The sequence below is a fragment of the Pogoniulus pusillus genome, chromosome 19 (assembly GCF_015220805.1).
Source record: "Pogoniulus pusillus isolate bPogPus1 chromosome 19, bPogPus1.pri, whole genome shotgun sequence".
Taxonomy (NCBI): domain Eukaryota; kingdom Metazoa; phylum Chordata; class Aves; order Piciformes; family Lybiidae; genus Pogoniulus; species Pogoniulus pusillus.
Window position 1 is genome coordinate 13,685,182 of NC_087282.1, and position 23,489 is coordinate 13,708,670.

At 40.1% G+C, this 23,489-nt stretch overlaps 1 long non-coding RNA gene across 2 annotated transcripts in view; it reads right to left on the reverse strand.

Annotated features, from left to right (window-relative positions):
- Nucleotides 1–22,789, reverse strand: part of LOC135183978 (uncharacterized) — a 64,034-nt gene extending 41,245 nt beyond the window's left edge. For both annotated transcript variants that reach the window (XR_010305801.1, XR_010305799.1), the window contains exon 1: nt 22,276–22,789. This is a non-coding gene — a long non-coding RNA (uncharacterized LOC135183978). The remainder of the gene's footprint in view (nt 1–22,275) is intronic.
- Between the last annotated feature and the right edge of the window lie 700 nt (nt 22,790–23,489).

Genomic DNA, 23,489 nt, shown 5'->3' on the forward strand with positions numbered 1-23,489 from the left:
ATTGCAAGGCTGATGGAAAAATATTTTTGAGGGTTAAATTTCATTTCATTACAAGTGTCTAGGCAATAATAAATTCAGAAGCTCAAATTTGTACTGAATTAATTTGTCAGCCATGATCACTCTCTAATGTGAACCTTGAGAAACTTCTAGAGTTACTCCAGGTTACAAGTAAATGAAGAAGGACAAGGTTTTAAGAGTCTCATTTCATGACTTGCAGCTCTTCCTTCTGTACGCCATACAATTGTAATTACTTTAGTGATGCTTTCTATTGGCTGCCTTCAGATAACCGATAAAAGGCTGATACCATGAAACTGGCATTGTGTTTTCTTGGGAGAAGAAAACAAACAAACAAAGCAACCAACCCCAAAAATTGCACTATATTCAAACACACCCCAGGAGGGCTCAGTGGGAGTGATTTACACAAATACAAAATTCAGCAATTCTAGGGAGAGGAGGATCAATTTAGATTATGTTTACATAATAGAAGGTTACTTTTAAAATACAGAGGGATAAACCCCCAAATCATGGGGCTACTGCACAGAGTTCATGTATGATGTAACATTCAGCCGAATTACAGTTATGTTTGAAGTTAAAGCAACAACCTTGCAGTGACGGTGGCTTTAATTGCAGATTGTAGTTCTCTCTTAAAAGGGCGACATGGCAAAGTAAGATTAAAGACAAACTTTATGAACCACCATTTTGTGGCATTAACTGTAGAAAAAAGAGGAACCTTTCCCTTCAATACTTGTCAAGGCTGCTCTAAGAACCTTAGTGCTAAATGCTCAGGTTACACATAATCCTCCAGCTGCGAGGCGACAATTAGCACCAAAGTCTCTAGAAAAGCTTTCAGCTCTCAACAGGTGCCTCACCATTGTGTTCAGGTTTAAATCAAAATCTGGCAGAGTGAATGTGTCACATCCTGCCATCCCTTCCCTTCGAAACATTTTTTTGTTACACCACCCACCAGAGCAGCTCCACTTTAATCTTCTCCAAAAAGACCAAACATTACTTTCACTCTTGTTTTCTAGTGCTTTTATCCCCTCTCCATTATCTTTCTTATCTATCTGACAGAGATCTGAAGGCAAGAAGTGGAATTTATTAGTTGTGAATTGTGAATCTACTACTTCTCGCCTGACTGATGAAAACAGAAGTAAATCCTTTGACAGCCACATAATTACACTGACTAAAATCAGAAAGTCTTACCCTTTCTTGACGCAAAAATGACAGTTCAGAAAACCTTCCAAAGTACATCAGTCTGTAACTGTACTGAAGTGCAAATTACTAATCTGAAGCTCTCTAATATCATACAGTGTAAAATCTCCTTCCCTATCAAAACACTTAGCTTACCATTTGCTTCTGTCCTTTAAAAGATCTTCAACAAGGCAGGAAAGGCAAAGTGCTTCTTACAATTCTGACTTCAACAGTAAGTACAAACCCTGTCAGAACACATCTCAGAAATCTCTTTTTTTGAAATGTAGAGGCATGCTCTATCCAGAAAGAATGTTTATGAGGGAATATTCCCTCCTTACTAGCCACTCATGATTTTCTGACCCAGTAACAAACACTTCTTGGCAAAACAAGCAATTTGGAGCTCTGCAATATTCAAGGGAGGCTGTCTAGTGAATTAATAATTTAGAATGGAGAAGAAAAGGGTTATGAGAGATATCAAAAGATGTAGTAAAACATGATGGCACTTAAAAGAATAAAAACATCTTGATGTTTGATCTGACTTGTTTCCATATGGAGACAAGACAGATAATACAAACCAGCTACTGCCTTGGTGCAGTTGAGTTGATAAAGTTAAGTTTCCATAGCACAATGAGAAAATAGTGAGTAGATTAATTGTGCATGATTTCCAGTTCGCTTTATGCTCTGAGTCTTGTGCAGTCCTTCTGCCATTACCTTTCTGGGCCATGCTCGAGAATCCTCCTCCTGAAGCTGTAGCCATACTCTACCTATCACAGCAGCTGTAAATTCATGGGTACAACATGGAAATAGCTCCCAGTTATGCTGCAGTTTTCTGACACTCCTTTAGGACATCTGAAAGTAATAACTAATCTCTTGTATTGAAGCTGGTAGTTGGAATAAAGGTAATCCTCAAAGACATGTCTGCTTGGAGCAAGGGGCAGCTTTGATAAAGCAGGCTTTGAGAAAAGGTGCAGAAGAGACAAATCAGTCAGTATTAAAACAGAAGGGATGGACAGAAAAGAAAATCCATGCCACTAACAGTTTGCCATTGGCAAGAGTATATCCATGTAACTGCGGCAAAACCTACTTCTCATAAGCCTCTTTAGCAGCAGAAGAACTCTCTTTTTACAGTTCTAAGTTTTACTAAGTAGCAGAATAAAACGTTTTCTTATTAAAAACATCAAGAAAAAATCAAAGTCTCACATTTTTGCAGATCAAAAATGGCATGAAGTCATAAATGCAAACAGCACATTAATTGCCTTGGTGCAACTTGTGTTGCTTTCAAGAGGAAATCATGGAGTCCAATTCTGGAAACAGATAGAATGATCATGGCCTTCTTTGTATTTTTCTCTTTATTAATTTAAAGCTACTAAATCCACTGAAATTAATCTCTTCTGCTAACATCCTTTGGTTTCACAGAACAGCAAATTCTTACTGAGAAGAAAATCTTCAGCCTAAATGTTTCAAATCCACTTTCCCAGAGAAGGGTTCAGGGAGTAACTTGACATGGTCATGAGACGGCACAAAGGTTACCTGCCTAATGAGGGAAGGAGGCAGGGCAATCAGCAGAACACACTCAAAGCCAAAAAGACAGTGGTTTGACTCCCAGCCACCCTGGAGTTCATGCCGATTACAAAGATTTGTGGACAATCTGAAGTCCACTAGTATCTTCCATCTTTCACTGGAAAATATTAACCTTTTTTTAGGGATTCACATAGCCTGTAGCAAATAGCCTGTACAGGAAGATGAACTTAACTCTGCTGAATTATTTTATTATCAACATCTTAGGGTTCACTAGGAACCTGGAGTATGGGAGAAGATCTAAGCATCCTCATTTTCCAATAATGCCAGTAAAAAGAGAGGTCACTGACACAGGTTATTGTGACTTAAGACAGAAAATAGCAAGAGAACACTGAAAAAGTATTGATCATAATAAAAGAAGCAATTTCAGGAAAACAAAGCCTATTGCTGCTTCTTTCACGTGCAGGTGAAAGAAGAAAGTGAGATTTATTTTGGGTGCTTCTAAGGAGCTTCTCCAAAACATAAAGGAAGCAAAAAGTGAAAACACAAAGGTACCTCAGCTGGGAATGTCTCAGATGAGTGGCACAGTCACATCTCAGCACTGAGAGAGGGGCAAAATAATGAAGAAAAAAAAAAAAGTAGAAGACACCATTAAAAAAGAAAAATAAGGAAGACATAAGGAAGTATCTATGTAAAGAAATAAGGGGACAAAGAAGAAAAGGGGGGTTGAGTGAACTGAAATTGGTGCAAGGATTGCTAGACTTTAGACATGCAATTCTGCTGGGTACAGTTCTGCTGCTTTACAGAACTTCAGCTGTTTTGCTGAAGAGAGAGAAGTGATGGATGCAGCCCAGTGTGGGATAATCCTAAAGTCAGAGAACATATGCTTTGAGTTTAATCCAACTGCAGAGTTCTGGCAAACATGCTGCATTTATAGAGGCAAATACATCAACTTTAATTTTTGAGCAGCTGTGCTGCCCTTTAATTTCTTCTCCCCTGAAGTGTACACTTGTACCTCTTTCACTTTCCTCTAAAAAGCAGATCACTTCAAACAGCCCAACCTTTCTGTCTGAAGCCAGCTAACAGTTCTTGCCCACTGGAATTTTCTTTGAGATATACTGTTATTTTCCACTTGTTCTGCCCATTTTCTCCTTAATCAAACACACACTTAACTGTCTTGCTAGCAAAATCAAGCCATACCAGCAGGAACCAAGACTCTCTAGTTCAGCTGGCAAGCTTCTTCCTAGGAATCCCAAATTATCCCAGCTCCAGACAGCCTCCTCTCTTTCACAATTCAAGCTTCTCCTTCCAGACCCACCAGCCCTCCTAGCTCTGCTCTAATACCTTCATGAATTTCAGCATTAACTCTGCTCAGCATATCAGAGCTGGCTATCAGCAAAAGTAAAAGGCTACGACTAATCGCACTCTTCCTTTAAACCCTCAGCTAATTGCACTCTTCCTTTAAACCCTCGCACACCTCAAGTCACTGCTCTGCAGCTCTCTCCAGTGAGGCCAAACTGCCAGACCTTTACACAGAGTTCAGCAGGAGGCAATACCTACACCTCTCCCTCCAAAACCAATCAGGCCTTAGCACCAATTAAGCTTATTGACACCAGACTTTATACATTCCTTCACAATGACAGCAGACCCCTTCTAAAGGAGAGCTTTTAAGCGAGAGCACAGCACAGGGTCCCAGAAGGTAAAGCGCTGCTGTCAGTCAGGTCTGGCACAGCAGCCCAGTCCCTTTGAAGGCAAAGGGGAGAAAGGGATGTTGCAACGATGCTATAAAACAAAGGGAGAATGCAGTAATTTTACACCTGCTGTTGTTCTCTTATCCTAGCAGCTGAGGGACAGGAGGGACTGCATGGAGGGGATGGGAGGAGTGCAGGAATGGGAACTTGAGCTTTAAGGCCACTGCGGGAATGAGAGGTGTTTGCCTGAGGTAGCAAATTCAGGGGGAGGTGAAGACAAATTCCCTCTCAACCCCTAGCTCCAGGCCCCTCTGGCTGCTTGCTGCCTGCTCTGCCTGCTGCTGTTGGGAGTAGGGAGGAAGGGAAAATCCTTCAGATGTGAGAAGCAATGATGCCTGCCTCCTGTGCCTCAGGTCTCCATTTTACAGATGCCGCAACAGTACCAGATTAAGACAAAGCTATTCTATAAGCTTGAACAGGCAGAGGGAAGATCTGATTACAGAGGCTTTTCCCAGAGCCAGCCTCTAATGCATATAATCATAGAATGGTAGGAGTTGGAGGGAACCTCTCAAAACCATTTAGTCCAAACCCCCTGCTAATACAGGTTCCCCTAGAGTAGGTTGCACAGGAACATGTTCAAGCAGGTTTTGAAAGTCTCCAGAGAAGGAGACTCCACAAGCTTCCTGGGTGCCTGTCACAGTGCTCCACCACCCTCAAAGAATTCTCTCCTTAAGTTCATGTGAAACCTTCTGTGTTCAAGTTCGTACCATTGCCCCTTGTCCTGTCACTGGCCACCAATGAGAAGAGCCCAGCCCTATCCTCATGATCACCATCCTTTAAACATTTATATGCATCTGTAAGATTCTCACTCAGTATGATCCTCTCCAGGCTAAAGAGTCATGGAGCTCTCATCCTCTCCTTGTAAGAGAAATGCTCCAGTCCCCTCATCATGCTCATGGCCCTCTGTTGTACCCTCTCTGGTAGCTCCTTGCCTTTCTTGAACACATGTGTTTATGCTTTAGATCACAGAGACACAAGCTGCTGTACACACACTGCAGGTGCCTGTAAATGATGCCTCCAGAAAGCTACTACCTGCAGGCTTGCTCTTTAGTTGATTTGTTTATACAACTGCCGAATCTACATGAACCTCACTGACGTGAAGGGGTGCAGGAGCTCAGTGCCTCTGAACTCCAGAGCACACATGAAACCCTCGTCGGTTAAAAAGCAGATGTCCCCTGGTAAAGTCCCACAGACTCACCAGTACAAGTGATGACTTTGGACTGATCTTACAAATGCACTACACTTTTGCCCACCGCTATGTCACAGGGGAAATTCATCTGGTGGAGACCGTCAGGAAGGGTCTTTGTGCAGCACACCAAAGAGGCTTCCAGTATTCCTTCACAAAGCCCTCCCGTTCAATCTTGTTTGTTCAGAAATGACTGCTGCCTGACGTTGCCAAGAAAACCCAGCTCTCTGAAATATACAAGCTCTAATTGTTTATTAAGGTATTTTTTGGCACCTCTCAAGCTTTGTATTTTGTTTTCATTTATCAGGCTGAGCACTGCTTGGCTGTATACTGAACTGGACTATGACCCCTGATTCACTCTTCCACCAATTCTCTTCATATCTCTTAATTGTCTTGAAATAGCCAGACTTCTGAATGGTAATTAATGTTACTAGGAACTTAGACACTGGAAGTCCTAAAGTGAGTAGACTTTTGGAGGGCCGAATGAACTACCACTTGGAAATGTAACAGCATGTAATGGTCTGAGCGCAGAACTTCAAACTGTGAACCACTGACTACAAAGCCTGGGAATACACTGCTATTCCACCTCTGTCCTTGTCATGGAAGGCCAAAATAGGCCTAAACATGTCCTGGCTTGTCCAGACATGTTTTCTGCTCTCCCTCCTTATGCTGATGGGGAAAGCAAGACAGAAGGCTTGACACCTTCCTGTCTCCTCTCCTTCCAAATTTGTATTAACATGTGCAGGTACCTTGTTTACACCTGTTTGTGGTTTGCCCTAAAAAGGTAAAAGCAAGCCCTGACTTTAACATGGTCAGGTTTGGCAAACTGCCATTCTGATTGGCTAGTCTGTGTTCAAAGAGCCATTAGTCTTGGGTTACATAGATAAAAAGAGATGAGCAGGTAAACACAACATGCTCTGCCTCAATGTGCTTCTATCATTGCTTCTGCCTCACTGCTCTCCGTAGTTGCATCCTGCCATGCTCTGCCTGATACATAATAAGCCCTGATACTTTGAGTTTGTCTGTCTGGAAACTTGCCATGCCTCGAGTTTACCAGGGAATAGGCATTAATTGCCTTCACACGATAGGGTCACTTAGCCAGCACAACACTGTGCCCATCCACCCATCTGCAAGACATCCTGCCTGCACCTCTGCAAGCCTCTGTGCCAAGTCTGGAGTCATCCAAGAGGAACCAGGATCAGGACAGAGATCATCTGCCTCTCCCCCAGCACCCTGTTAGAGACTGGGAAGATTCAGAAGCCTTAATGGCAATCAAGACACCGACAGAAGTCCCTGTGAGTGTTTGGGTACTGCCTGGAATCTGTAGTTAGCCCTGGGAATCTGGAGATAACTTTTGTGAGTAAATACTCATAAACCTCTTTGCAAAAGTGTAAACTCTATATTTAACTGAATCCAAGTGCATTTTGCCTTAAGCAGAAAGGAGCTTTTGAGTCCCTCTAGTGGGCAAGGAGTATAATCAACTGCAAGAACCACTCGGTTCAATTAAGTTCAATGTTTGTTGTATTATTGCTACTTATTTCTTGAGTGTTCTAGAGTCTCTGTTTATCCTCTGATTTTTTCTTTGTAATGATTTCATGACAGTTGCAAATAACCTATTATTAAAAATACTGGTTGGTGACAGGAGTCCTGAATATCAAAATTAATAAACTATATTAATATTGAAAAATAAATCCTGCTCATACCACCTCTACAGTCCTCCTGTCACAGTAAAAGAAGAATCTTTCTATTTACCTAGCTTCCAAGTTAGTGGAATAAATCTTGAATGTGACATAAGTGCTAACACTGCAAATAGGAGGAGAATTTACCCCTGTTCAACAACAGGTGCCAATCACTCTAAAAAGACCAACCAAAATTCGAAAGCATGTATTCTGGGAAAACCATTTGTAAAACAAAATATTCGAGATGGAATTGTCTTGACAGTGCCTGCTTTAGAAAGACTCAAGGCAGATAATTTTGTTTTAAAGAAACTAAGTGGAAAATTTGTACGATATTGGCGGTTTGATTTTCTGTTATAAAGTGAAAAAAACAGAACAACCCACCAAACAACAAAAAACAGTAAACCAAAACCCCAGAACCTAATTCATTGTAAACAAAGAGACAAGAAAGAGTTTTCTTACTGCTGTTAAATTAAGACATCATTTGAAATGCATATGATGGGGAAAATTAAAGAGTTACTGCTTCTGGATCTGAAGCATTATGGAGCATTAAGAAGAATCCCACAAAGCTGCCTGACCTCAGGCTTTGGGAGAAATCCCCATCCCACGACACAAGGAGGCTACAGCCTCATTTCTGTCTTGCACTTGTCTCTTGAAAACAGATCCCCCAGGACTTTGGCCCTTGGAGGGTGGAAAGATGGCTGCCATTTTGATCAGCTAATTTGTGCAGAAGAGGTAAAAGGCAAAGAGAATTGCTAAAGCAAATCAAGATGCATGTTTTCTGGAAACTATAGACAGATCGCATACAGAGAAGTACAAACCTGATGCCCTCACACACTTTCCAAGGTTAATTCCAGCAATCTTCTGAGGAAAATAGAAAATAGTCTCTCATGTTCCTCAGAGAAAAGTGACATTATCAGAGTTTGATGTCGTCAGGATTTGTTCTTTGTGTTATGAGGCTGTCAATGTAGTCTGAGAGACAATAAATATTCCACAACCAGAAAAATAAATACTCTGTAACATCCTATCCCAAGAGAAAGATATTTTGAAATTCAGGCTTATTTCAGTCTTACTTTAAAAATAATTTTTAAAAGATAATTCTGATAATTTGCAAATACATACATTGGAGCCAGGCTAAAAGTGTCAATGTTTTTGTTCTGCAGACTTAGAGTTTCAAGCAAACAACTGAACAGCACTTGCATGTGCCACGAGCGTCAGCCTTTCTTTCAAAGCTTAACAAGAACACATGTGAATCTCATACATCATTTTCCAAGAGATTAGATCCCTAAATCCCAGCATCACACAGTGCAGCATTACTGATTCAGTATAAACCCCAAATTTTCCATTCATAAAGACATCAACACCTGGTTGATGATTTGGCAGAGCTTTGTTAGCCTAGGAGTGTTTAATGATGCATGAGCAGAGTGTTAGACAGAGACATGAAATTAAAATACTAAATGTTTTAGGGTCATCCCAGGAAAATGACAGCAAATGTGACTGGAAATTATCAGCTCATTTTTAATCTTTTCATGAACATTATTGAAAGAGCTGTCTGCAGAGTTAGTTCAGATGATTTGTCACCCCATGAACCTGTACTGTTATTTCATGTTGCTGCTGAAGAGCAGATGAGCAAGTCTGTGGGACCATAACTTTTAAGACAACTGGTCTCTCAGTCACCCCTCTGTTTTTATGGTGGTGACTTTTGACAGCTGAACACCAGTTAATTACCATGCCAACTACTTGTGAAGGATAGAAAATATTTATGATTTCTGCAAATAAGTAGTCACAAAAAGAATATTTTTTAACTTGACTACCTATAGCATGAGTAGGCAAGAGTAGAAACAGTCATTCAAATCTTGTTAATTTTTAGATAATATTCAACAGTTCTATGTGTTTATTCCAGAAGTGGTAATAACACCTACTGTTTTAGAGAGCTAGCTAGTGTGCATGTGATTCATGACACAGATACTGCTTCTATCTTCAGACAGAGACAGTAATAAAAAGTCCAGGTCTTGAGGAAATAAATGAGTTACAGAATTGATAATCTGCCAGTTCTTCAGGATTCAAACCCTAGGTGAAAAGGGAACATAGATAGCTTCTGATATAAATTTTGTGGTGGTGTATGTTAAATCAATGAAGTGATCATGAAGCAGTTTCTGTTGAACAAGGTCTTGCTGTACACAACAATACTGTTGGCTCTGAACGTCCCTTTTGCTAACAGCTTTGGCAGAGCAAGTGAGGACTCACTGATAAGAACTACTTGTTATCTCCAGAGGTGGTCCTCAGGTCAGAGCTGAAGAATGTTGGCTGGCTAGCACAGCGGCCATGTGCTGCTGCTGCTGCTGCCTAGAGTATGTTTATCCATTTCTTGCATGAGCATCTAGTGCTCCATGATATAATCAGGACCAGGAGCACAGCTATGTGAACCAAGTATTTAAATCAGTGACAACAACATCAAGATCAATTAAAAAAAAAAATTCTGAAACTCAGGAGAAGAATTAGAATGGAAATAAACCCTCAGACAAGAACTTATAATTACCAGATATTAGGAGAGAACATTTCCTTTGCTGTGACTCTGTCTGAAACTACCAACTATTGTACTTCTTGCCCCTTTTTCTCCAGAATCAGAGTGCCAGCCTAAATGAGCAAAAGCATTCATATGCCACTGCCAAAACTCATGCACACCTATAAGAAGCTTATACCTTAAGTTTCTGTCAAAATTATTTGAACAGCACAAAGGAAATACAGACACTAAGCATTTACAAACCCCATTTAATCCAGAAAGATAGAACAAGCAAAGCCAAGTTCCTTTTAACCAATAGCAGGGCCATCCAGTGTGACCTGAGTGCCAGGAAAGCAGTAGGAGTTGGAGGGGTTAGAAGCAGAACCCATGTATCACAGTATCACCAAGGTTGGAAGAGACCTCATAGATCATCAAGTCCAACCCTTTACCACAGAGCTCAAGGCTAGACCATGGCACCAAGTGCCACATCCAATCCTGCCTTGAACAGCTCCAGGGACAGCGACTCCACCACCTCCCCGGGCAGCCCATTCCAGTATGTAGGGGAGCATCTCCCTCAACAGTGACTATGTTTATGGTGTTAGGAGATTTCACAGGCTGAAGTAGGGGTTTGACTTGAAGATCAACGCTTTCTTGGCATCGATAATGAATGAGGAATGAATAGCATTGCCCTCAGGCCCTAGGGAAATGAGCATCCTGGTCACTAGAAAACATTTTTCTTGCTTTCTACAGAATCCCATCATGATGAAGGTTGAAGAGACCTCTGGGGATCATCTAGTCCAACCCCATTGCTAAAGCAGGATCACTCAGAACAGCTCCCTCAGGATCACAATCCACACGTGGGTTTGGAATCTCTCCAGAGGAGACTCCACAACCTCTCTGAACAGCCTGCTCCCATCTCCAGCATAATCACAGTAAAGGTGATTTTCCTCACGTTCAGATGGAAGCTCCTGAGTTCCACTTTGCATCCATTTGCCCTTGTCCTGTCTCTGGGCACCACTGAGAAGAGTCTGGCCTCATCCTCTTGCCCCTTGCTGAACACTGAGAAGATCCCCTCTCAGTCTGGCCTTCCCCAGGCTAAACAGCCCTAGGTCTCTCATCCTCTCCTTGTAAGAGAGACAAATTGCACCTGATGTTAAAACACTAAGACAACATATACATTATTGTAGAAATTTGCATGTCTTTTGCTTTAAGTCATCTGTAGAAAATCTAAACTGAAATCTTGATGATTTTTAAGTACTTGACAATATTGCTTCTCTCTCTTTTTCTCCATCACTGAGCAGAAACTAACACACCACCATGTCAATTAAGGTCAGGCTTATCTGAACAGTCTCTGAAGTACTAATTCTTCTCTCTCCTAAATATGAAATCCAAGCCTGTTGAAACTGGCCTCTCTTTGCACAAAACAGGATGTGCAATGAGGGCTGATAGCCCTCGAAGCACTGAGGGAACTCAGAAACAGGCTGCTTTTCTAATGGTGCTGTCTAAATATCACGACAGATTTTCAGTAGACCAAACAGCTGTGGGATATTACAAGGTAAATCAGGCCCATTAAAAAAAAAAAAATCAGAAATGTATATTTGTGTCAAATGTTGTACTGATATACAACCTTTGCATGGATACACATAGAAATGCATATATGCATATGGAAATAGAGTGTCTATGAGTTTAGCAGGAACTAGTTATTTCCAACTTTACATACACCAGCTAAGTGTTTTCTTTTCTTAAAAGCCTTTGTGCATGGAAATAAGCAGCTGTCAGATCATCAGAAGAAAGTGCCACAAAAGGACAGTATTTAAGAAAAATATTTATATCATGCAGATGCCAGCACATATCAGGGTCCAGCTATGCAAATAATTGTTCTATATGTAATAGGCCATTGATCATTGCTTTTAGAATTTGATGATAACATCAATTTGTGCTGAAACAGTTATGCCATATGTGCCATTGGCATGAAAATGCAAAACAATAAACATATTCATTGAATCAGAATGGTTTGGGTTGGAAAGGACCTTTCAAGGCCTTCTAATTCAACACCCCACAGTCAACAGGGGCATCTTTACACTAGCTCAGAGCCCCAACCAACCTGACCTGGAATGGTTCCAGGGATGAGGCATCTACAACCTCTCTGGGCAACCTGAGACAGAATAAAAACTTCCTTCCCATCAGTCTAAATCTCCCATTTTTAGTTCAAATCATCACCCTTTGCCTTGTCACAAGCTCAAAAGTCTCTCCATCTTTCTGATTGGCCCCTCTAAGTTCTGAAAGGCCACCAGGTGGTCTCCCTGGACCCTTCTCTTCTCCAGACTGAACAAGCCCAAATCTTTCAACATGTCCTCACAGCAGAAGGGTCCCAGCCCAATATTATACAGACCTTATGTTTGTAGGAATGAAAAGGCTGACAGAGCCTGTATTTATAATTTTCTCTGCCTGCTCCTACTACTTTTATTTAAAACTAACAAACAAACATAAATAGCCAATAGGAGCTTTAAAAGAAGATGAAGAGTATATTTGACTTTTTGATCATGGGCTATTCTACTCTTCAGAGAATTAGCACTTAACCTTTGCACACTGCCACAGTGGCTTGTGATCAAGTTGTGTAAATCCTTGCAATAATTTTTCCACTGTGGATTTTTGCATTCTGTGGATTTTCTGCACCTGTAGGGCACTAGTTTTCCTTCAGAGAGACAGGATGTGCATCTCTTGGAGGCGATGCCTGCTCTCTCATTCAAAGTCAGACACCACAGACAAGCAAGGAGGCAATTGTTTTGGACAGCGAACACGAAATGATGAATCTTTTCCCTGTGCACTCCTGTCAAATGCTTACTTCATCTCTCACTTTATTCAGTTCTCAAAAACCATCTGGCCTACAGCTCAGGGTTTTTTGGTTTATGTTGCCTAATTTTTGTTAGTCATGAAGAAAAGCTGAAACCGATGATGATGTGACTGTTCCAGGTGCCTGATATTACATCATGCTAGACATTATCTTGCAAAATACTTATTTTGGCTGAAGGTGTTGTATGGGTTGTTTTTTTGTTGTTGTTGTTTTTTGTTGGGTTTTTTTTCAGTGCAGGACAGGAAATTCCTCCATGCACACATGTATTATTTTCTATTCAACTACACGGAAGGCAGTGAAATTAAAGACAATGATGCTTAATAAACAAAAAGAGAAATGTGCATCCAGAAAACATAGATGCCAGTCTCTTGGTTGTTCCTTCATGCATAAAAGTCACATAAGGAATTCCCTAACTCTGTGCATAATATACACAGTCCTCAGCCTACATAAACTGCTCATTGACATAATCAGATCTCTGAGATAATGACAGGCACAAGCATGGTTCAAGGTAGGGAAGAATAAATGTATAGTATCATGTCAAATACATCCAACCCTTCAGCAAAAGCCTGCCTTGAAACTCTTTAGCACACTAAGCCATCTGGCTAAAGATGAGAAGCTTTCAGGAAAAGCAACACTTTGCTTGATATATGGTCTTGTCCCACAGTTGAATTTTTATTCATTCCACAGATGTTGAGTTAAATCACTACAAATAAACAAGGCCATTTCCCTATCTGGGCATTCTTCTACCAAATAAAAAGCAGGCTTCTTTGTTTCAGGTGAAATCCCCTCCAAAGAGACATGTCCAGAGAACAGTGTTTACTGGGGTAACTTTACCCTCCAGTTGTGCTGTTTAACACTCATGCTTCAGCTTAAAACAAAGCAAGCTCCAAGACCACCCTGTTGCCATTGGACTGTGACATTGGACAGGCACTCACAAAGGACACTTCATCTAACCAGGGCACTATATCTTGATTATCTCAGCCATCTCTCTCATGGTGTGATGGATCAGCTTTGTCTTTCCTTTTTGGCTATACAGAGAACCTAGACAAACAGAAACCTAATTTTTGTCTGAAACTCAAGCTGAGTGTCTGATCCCTTTTTAAACTGGCTGCTGAGACTAGGAAAAACAGTCCTTTGGAAAAAAAAAAAAAGCTTAAGAGGCATCACCACAAATGACATCCAAAGTGCCAGGGACCTTCAGTTTGCATGTAAAATCTCTTGGCCTTTTCTTTTTTGAAACCTTTCATACATTTCTACGTTTTTGTTGCACATTTTCATTAAATTCTCAGTCAACACTCCAGCCCCTAGGGCTGTAGAGAAGTCGAGAAGTCCTTTTTGTTCTTTTGTACTCCTTCAGAACAATCAACTAAATGACTAAATTGTGCCCAAGCTCACAAGTTTTTCTAAGCCAGTAGTTTTTTAGATCAAGCAATCACAGTACATACACTGCTTTGGTAGCATATTTTTATGTAAATGTCTCTTAGGTTCCAAATCATTAATTAAACTCTCAGCACTATTAAACTCCTTTACTGGAGGCAACTGTCAAAGGACGAGGCAGTGATGGTATAATGTTTCACTGTGAAATTTGGGACTGTGAGGCCATGACAGACACTGTTACATAGTAAATTTGACCCTAAATGGCACAATAGACAAAAAGAAATCCTTCCTCTATCTTTCTTCACCTTCTTTCTTTCCTTTTCTTATTTTTCATAATGAAATCCAGACTATTCCACTTTCTCACAAACACTGCTGGATCTGTTCTATACCACCATTAGAAAGACATGGGTTTCAGAACTTTCCGAACACGGTGTGAAAGGAGAAGGGAGGCCAGAATCTGTGCAATTGATTCCTAAACAAAGAATAAATGACTAACATTAAAATACATGTAGTAAAAAGTACTCTTATAAAATTTACAGCAATAGTTTGTGATCAAAGGTTTCCAAGTTGCTAGCGCCTCAAAAGCTCTGCTCTGGTGCTGAGGAACTTTACAACTCTACTATTGTTCTCAAACACAACACAGGTCAAAGAAGAAGCATAACAAATCAATTAATGTCCTACCTGCCTCCTTCACTAATTAGAGACTTGGTCTCTCTCATTCTGTGCTTGATATTTGAAACTGCTCAGAAGGTGAAGATTAAAGTAGCAGCTCTCAACCCTTTTCCAGAGGGTTTCCTTTTTAAGCCTTACCTTCCCTGACAAGTATGGATTCAGTTGAGGTGAAAGAGCATTAGGAAATGTTTCCATGTCTGCTGCTTTTACTTATTTTGATTCACCCTTAAAAAGACAATCTGTATAAACACTTCTACAAAGGAAACTCCTTATGTCCTCCAATTCCAGTTCTAAAAACATTCGGATGATCCAGAATATTAAACCTAATTATTTGCATTCCTCTGTGTCCCAGGAAGCATGCAGCCACAGCACACATACAATAAATGTCCCATCAGTGCCTCCGGTTTGTTAATCATCTTTTAGATATTGCCTTTCTTTTTTATTCCCATAAGAGAAATTCTTCAGTATGTGTGTCTAAACTCACACTTGACCTTTAGATACATGTTTTCTACTCTGCCTCCTGATCACTCCACTCCAAACAGCTAGCAGTATTGTATCCTACCATTGTTATTCAGCTTCCCGTACTTTCCCTACCTTCAAGTCTCACTTAGAAAACCAGGACAGATTAACCTTTGCCATTGTGCTGGGGGCTGCAAATTTGATCACATACTGGGAAGCTCCTCCACGGTGAACAGCCTCCTCCACACATGCAATCAGAGGCTGGGCCCAGCTCTGATAGAAGCTACCTGTTTCAGTTCTGTAGGCTGAGCTACAACTTCTTCCTCTCTACTCTTCTGCCCATGATGTAAAAGAGCAGACCAAGCAGAATCCAAGTTTGTGAAATCTGGACACTTACCAAAGCTGAATAGAAGCTTCAAATCTCATTCATCATCTGAATATAAAGCACATCCAATCATTTCTATCCAATCTATTTGAAGAATAGCAAGACAATATTCTAGCAAAACTTTTAAATGTTTCTCTTTCCTGTTACTCTCCCTTCATTACAGGCATGTGGATCATCCACCAACTGTTTTGGCACTAGCCAAACAACTATCTCAGCACAATCACCAAATTTGAGACACAGTGTCCTTTCAGAATCACCAGTTTCTCAGCTGCCTGCACAAAGACAGCTGAAGAAAGACAGCAAGCAGTGGTCAGGTTTGGAGATCAAATATTAAAAATAATAACACGTACTTTGACATATACCCACAGAACTACCCTTCCCCAACCTCACTCATAGTCTTGTGCATATTTGATTGATTGCAATCACAAATGCTTGAGGGGAAAAAAAAGAAAATACCTGTGCTGGCCCTGAGCAGACTTTGCTATAGAGCTTTTTTTATAGCTTGTGTATAAGGCAGGGAAATCAACAACTGGTGAAAGTAGTTCAGGTAAATACAGAAAGAGAGTATCATGGTTCTTGATTAATTGACATTAAAAAAAAATATTAGAAGAGAACCAGCAGCCCTGATCCTCACACAAGAATTAATAGCTTCTAAGAAGACTGCTTTGACCCAAAGTGTAAAGAATGTACTTAAAATTGCCTTAAGCATCGTAAGAAACAAAGAGGCCTTGGATGTTGATTCAATGGTCAAATGAGAGAGCAGCAGCTCAATGCACACCACAGGAGAGGAAGAAATAATTATCCTTAGAAGTCCTTTACTTGGACTTCAGTTAAACTAACTGCATGTTATTTGTGCAGCCTTGTCTCTGTCTTTGGCTAGAAAAAAGCAAGAGTGTTTACATGCCTGATTTAGTGGCTTCATTTTCTGTCCTGTGTTGACACAACTTGCATGTTGAAGCCAAATCCTGCTTTATGACTTCAGTATCACAGTAGCATTTTAGGGAGCAAAATATGTAAGAAGAGAGTATTGCAAAGCAGTCCTGCCTGACCTTTAGTCCTCTTCCCTCCCATTTTTGCACCTCACATATTTTACACTTTCTTAATTATCGAGTTTCTCTCTCTTTATAACAGAATAACAACTTGGTTCATTAAATTGTTCTATAATAAATGACAATATGTGAAAACAAGATGCATTTGCTAAGATATGAAGTGGCCACATATGAGATGTCATCACATGGACCAGAGTACTCATCTCTTTCCAGGCTAGGAGGTGAAAGGATGGGCAGGCCCATTTCCTTTGAACACATCCTTCATCCAGGATAAGCCAGTACCAACTGATTCCATAAGCTCCATGAAAAGGCTTCTTGTCTGTTCTTAAATATCAACCACCAGTCATTTTCTTAAACATACGTTGCCAACATTAGATCACAGGGATCTAATCCAATCAAATGATCAAATGTGCAGGTTTTGATTTCCATTACACAACTTTTCTATGTGTAACACAGGAATTTGGTCTTTGTTGACAGAGCTTCTCAGACAAGCACAGAACTTACATACGTACACACAATCAAATGCAACCTAGGACTGAATGTTGCACATGTGCGAGTAAGGGGTTCCCTGCACAGGAACGCAGTTACGGAGCAATGAAGAGAATGATTCCACTGAGCAAATGCCTATTCATACAAACAGAAGTGCCTTTGCAGGAATTCTGGTTTTCAAAGGGTTAATCCAGAGCATCACAATTTTTTGTGCACAGCACTTATGAACCATATCCATGGAGGCTCTGTGCACTTGCAGCATTCACCAAAGCCAGTGGGAGTCATGGCTTCTTCCAGGAGTGAGCCACAGACACATAAACTAAGTTAAAATATATTGTTTACATACTGCAAACCTAATAATTCACAGAATCCTTGGCATCGTACCACAGGATTTTCCTTCAGACACAGCCACTTCTCCAGAGCTAGTTTTTCACGTCTTGGTAGCAGTTGACCCTAGAAGCATTTTCAGACATAAGTCAGTGTTTTCTTAACCTGCCAGTGCCCTACTGTAAGCACGTTCATCATGCAGCTGTGCTCTCAGGCAGAGCCCCTTGGGAAGGAGCTGCAATTACTGCAGAGTTGGACTGGTGGGATTTCAGCAGTGTCAGTGCCGTGTGCTCTGCTGGGCTGCCCACAGGCTCCTGCACAGCACACCTGCCTGCCTGGGGACCTCAGTGTCCATTCTAGAACTGCTTCCAGCATACAGCTCACTCTTCTACTTTGCTCACACTTTTAATGTGTTTGTCATGAAGCTATGCAGATACAGGCAGGAATATAAACAGCAAGGAGAGAGCAGCAGTGTGAGGATTATTTCCGACAACTCTCAAATGAGCTACTTTATTTTTCTCTCGGTTAAGCCTATTTTGTTTGTTGTGGTTTTCTTGATTGTGGGTGGTGTTGATTTGTTGTTGTTTATTTTTTAAGATTTTGTTTTGGCTTTATTATAGATTCATTCATTCCTTCATAATTTCAAACTGTCATAGAAGTAAAAAATTGAAAGAGTGCAAAACATTGAGTTAATGCCTCTAAAATTCACCCCAGCCTCAAATATCTTAACAGATTAACAATTACAGTATTAATTGACTATTGGTTTTACTTTAACCAGACCCTTACTCATGTCAGCCTCTCATATAATATCCCAAATTTATTTCAAATCTACCAGCTCCAAGATGGAATTGTAGTTTTGAGAAAGCAGTGGAGAGTTCATCCATTAAACCAGAGTTAAGGAACAGTTAGCAAGGGTTTCTCTTACTCAATATTTAAGATGAATGATGTCATTCCATCATAAGTTAATAAAAAAATGGGTATCTTGAGGAAAATTCTTACATCATTCTCAAAAGAGCAAGTCTATTCCATTATCTTTTTCTAAAAGCAACTTCTAGACAGAAAGGTGACCTTGAAGCTGAACTCTTCCTAAATCTTTCTTAGATGACACCTCTAACAGTACAAAATGTTTTAGTAGAACCCTAGTAACTTGAGGAAGATGATTGTATAATTATAAAATATTCTGATTTTTCCAAAAGCAGATGGAAAGAGCTTATGTTGAAAGATATTTCTCAGGAAATGTTAGAAACATCTTTTCTATGGATTGTATGTTGAAGGAAACAGAAAATGATATAATGAGAAAGGACAGAATCCAATTATTCTAATATTTTATGTCTGTCAGAAGCCAATTTTAGGCATTCCAGTTAAAGGCAAAACCCCAACTCTGAACCATACAGAGCCTCAATGGAAGAAGTTAAAACCCAGAGCAGGTGTTGGAAAATTGTATCTGCCCTTTTTTTCTGTTTGTTATCCAAAAACGCAAATTGCTTTTCGCCAGAAATCTTCCAGCTACATTTGAGCTTGAGAAAATGTAGCATCTATTCATGGTAGTGCTGACAGAGAAAGCCATAAATGTCAGCACACAGCAGCCTGGAGTTTATAATCACATGTCTCTCAACATCCTTCTACATAACACATAGCACCAGGTAATTACAGAACAATTTTTTTTAAATCTTATAATTAAGTAAAATTAGGATTAAAAAAAATAGAGAAGGAAGGAACCTTTGGGCTGCCAAATGTAATAAGACTCATAGAGTACCAGGTTGGAATGGTCTTCAAGGATCAAATAGTTACAATTTGCCCTGCTTTCCTCAATATATAAACATCAAAATTATAAGAATTTGACAATTTACACTCACATAAGATTCTTTAAAATTAACAAGTCTCCCTGCTTTATTGAAGGCATAAATAATCAATGTTACTGTATTTAGGTGCCATCCTAAATCAGCATCAGCAGAATCCTTTCTTTGTTATAGGCAATCCCACTTCAGTCCTCCAACATAAATCAGCACAATTTTCTCACTTTTTAAGTCTATCTGTATTTGTCAAAAGTGCACTTTTCTCTTTGAAACATCTTGATCCTGTAGGATAAGTCTACTTGTTGGGAAGGAGATCGAGTGAGCTACTTATATTAAGTACAACCTAAGGTTTCTTGCAGCATCCATTAAAGTCAGCACCAGAGCTTCACTGACATTAGTGGCCCAGGACCACATTCCCATATCACATATCCTTCTAGCAGACAGCTGTATTTTTGAGCCATAGTCCAAACCTGAAGTCCTCAAAGATCTGGAGACATTTTAACTTGTCTCACAACTCCTTTTCGTGGGCTAGACAAGTAACACTACCTAGTCCCTTGCACTCATATCTCTCGACAAACACATTCCACTCCTGACCTTCAGTACCTGCATGCCATTTCAGTCACAGGTGGTCTTCCAACACGCTCCAAGTCAGACCCACAGCATCCACTGAAATCTCTCTTCTGGACCTCAATTAAAAGTAGTATTCTTTTCAAAATTCAGATGAGTAAGAGCTGAAGAATGAAATTACTGAACTAATGCACTTTTCCAAGGATCTTTGTCTCACTCAATCCCATCACTGTATATTAACTGGCCTTTGTTCTCTCACCTTAGTGCATTTTAAATACCTGGTAGAGTGCTCTGAAGCACTCACACAAACAGCTGATATAATTTTGTACCTATAATAAACAGGTGAAAGGAAACCAGACCGGGCAGGGCTGAAGACCAGCACAAGCCTCAGTGGATCATCAACTGATTGTTTTTTTTAGCTATGAAGTAAGTGGCATTTCTAAAGTCCAGTGTTAAAATCATTGCATTCTATGCTTTGACATATGTCACCATCGATCTGGAGATCATTTTAAAGAGATACAAAGTTTTCTGCCCTACCCATAGACCTCAGAAGAAGGGAGCACATTCCTTCTCCTATATATGATACTGAGGCACTGTCTTGCTATTCTTTTAAACACATTTCCATTCCACGTGCTTTAGTTCCAGAGCAGGGCAGTCTTGGTTAGCCACAACACCTTGCATCCATTTGGGAATTGCTCACGCAAGGTTCCCTTGATGACAGTTCCTATTAGCACACCTTCATTTAGGCATACTTTTTTAACATGTGTGAAATTCTTTTCTTCAAGTGGATATGAAAAATCATTCCTTTAATAGTCCCTTCCCCACAGGTAGATAAGTCTTCTTTGGGGAAGCTATCACTCACCATGACCACTAGATCAAAGGGACTCCAGCAGAAAGACTATCTCTGAATCTGTGAAGGGTCACTTGTCCTCTAAGCCCTAGCTGGCAGTCACATCAAATGATTGTTCATTTCCATCCCACCTGTCTTAACAGAGGAGTGGTGGTTTACAAACTAATCACTTCAGAAAACAATGCAAAATTCATTTGATGAATAAATCCTCCTTTTTCTTCTAAGCCACAGAGCAAACCTTGGCTAGTCACCACAGCTATGGTGAGATGACTAGCTGCACAGTCATCCAAAGTTTGCTCCACAGAAACCAGTATATCTCAAAACAGAACTGATTACTGTCCCTCTGAAGATCAAGTGCTGACAATAACTGAAAGCAGACCCTTCCTGAAAGTGCTAAGTTGCAGGAGCTGTAGCAAGTGAAGCATTGTCTAAGGGACCTCAAAAGATCATCTAGTCCAACTCCCCTGACAGAGCAGGATCTCCTATACCAGACCACACAGGAACATGTCCAGAAGACAAGTTCTAGTTCCTAACTTCTGTGAGAAGGTAATCCCCTGATATTCATTTCAAACCTGTCTGAATCTCATTGGAAGGCATGGAAGCAGGAAGACAAAAGCTATCCTGAAATCTTGGTGCAACTCCACAGGACATCTTCAGCTCCATCCACATGACAGGTTTCCTTTTCCTCCCAACAAAAATGCTACCTTTAAGTTTTGGAAATTTCCTTTACTGACTTTGCAGCAAATTTTCAAAATCAATAAAGTTAAATATCTGAAAAATGCCCATCCTCAAATATAGCAATAAGTAAAAATCACTTCCAGGTCAGCCTCCCAACCTTTTTTATTTTTGCCATTGGAAAGTTTCCAGAGATCCAATGAACACACAGGTCTTCGGCTCCACTACTGCCCCTTAAACAATTTTAGATCTAGTCCAGCAAATGGCTGCCCACCAACTAGCTTTACAAACAGAAAAACTACTGAGAAATGAGTTGAGAATAAGTTTAGAATCACTTTGTTTGACTCAGACAATCTTATGCAGTTACTCCTTCAGTTCATCAATTAGGAAAACGTTGGGAATTGAAAATAGTCAAGAGTATTTTTTTTAATCACAGTGAAATTACTTTTCCCTCACCTTTTACATTTAAGCCATGTATTACATTTCCATGGCACTGTCATCCTCAAGGACTGCTGGAAGTGGTCTCAGCTTTTCCAACTTTTGAATTTCCATCAGATACACAAAAGCTTTCTCACATTTTTTTACAGAGCAGACACAACAGAACCTAGCTCCATCTAGACCTACAGCAGCAAGCACCTGCTCACATAACTTTAGCAACTAGCTAAGACTAAAGGCACATTAAAAAAAGAAATAACTTATTTTTGTATCATAGTGTTATTTTTGTGAATGAGATCTGAACCCACTGATATCTATTGAGGTTTTTCTGAGTGAAAGACAACAGTTTCAGCCTCTTTCTGTGTTATTTATACTAATATGTAATGAAAACAGGTGGTATCTAAAAGGTGGAAAAGGGACAAAAAAGACCTAGTAACTGTTATAGTTCAGCAACAAGGAATACACCGAATTTGATTTTCAAACATCTCCATTATTAACAAAGTTGGAATCCTTACCTGGATTAGAAGGTCCCAACAGCTACAAAGCCACAACAGCTATGAAAAAAAATCCACCTTTAACAGCTGTAGTATTTACTGCTCCCTTTCTGTTCCAAACTATCAGAGAGGTGAGTCCACTCATGACACACATGATCAGAGAGGACAGTTTGAAAACTGATGCCAGATGAACACTCCCAGACACTGTTGTCTTCTCTTGATTGCTAGACAGGTTCTCCTGTTGACTTTAGACAAAAATCAACACTTGGAACATCTCAGTAAGTCCTTAGCATACAACAGGTTTGAGACCCTGTTGCACTCATTACATCCCATCACTCTAACTCTAGGAAAAAATCTACCAAGGCCTAAACACACAATTGCAGACAATTCAATTGCCCAAATAACCAATCATTTTCTTCTTTTTGTAGTTCAGCCTGAGGTGGGAAGTCAGCTGCAAACATTTCAGCATTGATGATTCACTGTTTGAAGGACCTCCAGGGAAGTCCTATAGTACCTCCAGACAAAGTTCTCGCCTCTGGCTTTTCTTGGCTTGCAGGTTTATTACCCACTGGAGAATTCAGACTTATAATATATCCAAATACAACTTACATTCCAGTCTCATACATGCACTGATGGACCCTGGAGCTCCTAACTCTAATTACATACTCATATCAGCTGAGTGAGATGCTAAATTGGCCCCTGTGCAAAGCCACAGCTGATGCTGATTCTGAATTAGAGGAATGGGAGGAGGGCACTGGAAGATACAGCTGTTGCTCGTTTGACTCAAGAAAGAAGCCATTTACTTTCTGATGTAAAAAGTGAGGAGAATAAAACAATGTGAGCAAAATAACACTCCTTATCCTGTCATTTACAAATAATGCCTTCAAAACTAAGGCTGTACCAAAAGACAATGGCACAAAATAATTGGAAATTTTTTAATTAAATTTGTCTTTTTTTTTCCGGTTAATGCACATTTTCACACTTTGTTTTGCCCTTGAAAGTTTGGCCTAAAACAAATCTTCTTAAAGCTGATTTCTCCCAGGAGTAATGGAGTCAAGGCAGCATTACACATTCATGCTCTGCATTCCAATTAAAAGAAAAAAAAGTGTTGCCATAGCAAGAAGTATTGTTGCAGGGACAAAACACACACAATGTCAGCATAAAGAACAAAAAAAAGCCTCCAAAAATATTCCAAATGCTCAATAACAACATGGAGTATTTTCTCCTCGTTACAT